The 2,572-nt window shown below is 59.4% G+C and overlaps 1 non-coding gene across 1 annotated transcript; it reads left to right on the forward strand.

The window, feature by feature from the left end:
• Positions 1-1,544: 1,544 nt before the first annotated feature.
• Positions 1,545-1,618, forward strand: TRNAT-CGU (transfer RNA threonine (anticodon CGU)). Its single transcript has one exon. It is a non-coding gene; the product is annotated as a tRNA-Thr (tRNA).
• The last annotated feature ends 954 nt before the right edge of the window (positions 1,619-2,572 follow it).

The raw sequence follows: 2,572 nt of genomic DNA on the forward strand, positions 1-2,572 counted from the left end.
GTGAGAAACCTGCATCAGCCAGGAAGCGGTGGCCAGGCGGTTATGGTGATGGACTAGAAATCCCTTGGGGGTCTCCCTGCCCAGGTTCAAATCCTGTCAACGACAGAGGCTCTTCTGTTTCACTGCCCGAGCGCCCTTCGGGCCAACGGAGCTCGGTCTTGTCTCGCTCTCAGGCTAGGTCTACGCTACTGAGTTACGTGGCTCGAGTTGCAGTCTTTTAATTAAATCCTCCCTGTGTCACCGGAGCGCATCCAGGCTAGCAGCTCTTGCCTCGCCCCAGAGAGCCGTGCGCTGTGGGTCGCCTTCGCACTGGGCGACTGGCCGCGGGGAGCTTTGGGAAGGGCTGGCGGTGGCTCGTGGGCCGGTGCCGCATCGCGCGAGGCAGTTTGCTCCAGCCCACTGTCCCACGGGCATCCGACTCGATTGCCAGCTGCTTTCCAGCCGCAGGGTGAGCAGAGGCCGGGTGTGTGTTCGGGGAGTGTGTCGGCACGCTGCCTCTAAGCGCGGACGGCCGCTGGAAGCCAGCAGTCCTGAGGCAGGGGAAGGGGGACACCCCACTACGGAGGCAGGGGGAGGGGGACAACCCCGACCTCGGCCCCTGCTTCCCTCGCTGGCTCAGCCCAGCCCAGCCGTCTCTGTCACAGACACACACTCACACACACCTGCTGCCGCCTGCCTGGCTCTGTGTCGGGGCCACGGGAACGGGGGGGTAGAGGGCCACGGCCCCACCACGTTTTACCAGCCGTAAGGACGAACGACGGGGGGGGACAAGGTGCAGTCTTGGGGGGAAGAGGCGTTCTGTGGATGTGGCCTCGGGGGCACTGCCTGGGGCGGGGACTCGGGGGGAAGGAGCGGTGTGAGGTTGGGGCCTGAGGGAGAAGGGGTGGCATGAGTGCGGGTCCTTGGGGAAAGGGGCATCATGGGGGTGCCGCAGTTTGGATGCGGGTGGCCCCCCCGGCCCCTGTGAGGAAGCTTCCATCGCCCCTGCGCCGTGGTCGCAGTGCGGGAGGGGGCAGCGTCCCACGGCAGCGATTTGCTCCTGGCTGCCGGAGCAGAGCCGCCGGCTCAGCCGTCAGAGCTTCCCGGAGCGACGAAACGGGAGGGGGGCCCAGCCTCTGCAGCAGGAAGGCAGGGCGGGCGGGTTCAGGGCGGGCATTGTGGGATACCGGCGGAGGTCAGTAATGGTGATCTAATGACCGGCAGCGTCTACGCTGACCCGTTGTTGCTTTAAGCGCACTGCAAAAAGCTCTAGGCCTCTCGTCGAGGTGGTTTTATTCTGTCGCCAAAACAGGGCCGTTTTCTCACCAGACGTGGCATCGCAGTGTATGCACCAGCCAAAAGCTGCCGACCGAGGGAGCGTCGTGTGCTTTTCACACGCCTGAGCAACAGAATGATGCTGAAAGAACTTTGTAGTGCGGACCTGGCCAAGGATTCACAGACCCCCAGCTTGCAAGGAAAACTTCAGCTGCTCCCCTGCTTTGCGGAAGTCAAACACAAGCAAAGCTTGTCAGGCCCAGGTGGGGTCTGGCAGGGAGTCAGGGACGGGCACCATGGCTTAGCTGGCTAAAGCACCTGTTTCGTAAACAGGAGATCCTGGGTTCGACTCCCTGTGGTGCCTTGTTGAGTGGCTTTTGGGGCACCTGGTACTGGCTACTGTCAGAAGACAAGAACCAGAGCTAGACGGGTCTTTGGTCTAGCCGAGAATGGCTTTTTCCTATGGTTTAAATTACACTCACAGGCACTGATAAGAGAGTTATTGAAAGTTTGGGTGTTAAGAGCTGGTAGGTCTGTGTTTCAGCCCCCTTGCAGATGACCCGCCTCCCTCTGGGACAGGGACAGGTCTGAGCTCTCACACCAAATGTCTAATTGTGGCTGCCAGAATCTGTGTGCGCACGAGTCTGAGAATGAAAATCATAAGCCAGCCTTTGAAATAAGGAATGCAGCAGGACGTGTTATTGTCCCTGCCCCAAAGCAGACAGACCAATGGAGAACTGCCATTAAGCCCAGGGGAATACTCCACTGGCCTTTTACCTTTTTCACTTGCGAAACTCCCTCCCAAGCTTGTGGGGTCCCAGAGCCCGGTACTGAGCCTGAGCCGAGATGTCCACACTGGAAACTTACCACCCCCCAGCCCAAGCTCCGGGAGCCTGAGCTGGCACGGGACCGCCCTGGGTGTTTCATTGCAGTGTGGACACAGCCGAGCATTGTGTCTACCCCGCCGCTAACATACCCAAGTCACTCTTCTCAAACCCTGGCTCAGCTGATTCAGGTTTGTGGGGCTTGTGGTGCAGGGTTATGAAATTACAGTGTAGACACTTCAGCTTGTGCCCAGCCTCTGATATCCCACAAGGGGTGAGGGTCTCTGAGCCCAAATGTCTACACTGCAATTTTTAGCCCCCAAATGTGAGCCCCAGAAGTCCATGTCAGACGATCCAGGACAGCCGGGCTGCAGGGCTTTTATCACAGGATCGATGCGCTCTCAGGGTATGTCTACATTGCAATGTGAGCCCAGGGTCAGTAGAAGTCACCTCAGCAGCCACAACACAAACATAAACCAGCAGCAAAAGACCCA

This window comes from Caretta caretta, chromosome 28, assembly GCF_965140235.1.
Source record: "Caretta caretta isolate rCarCar2 chromosome 28, rCarCar1.hap1, whole genome shotgun sequence".
In the NCBI taxonomy this organism is placed as follows: Eukaryota; Metazoa; Chordata; order Testudines; family Cheloniidae; genus Caretta; species Caretta caretta.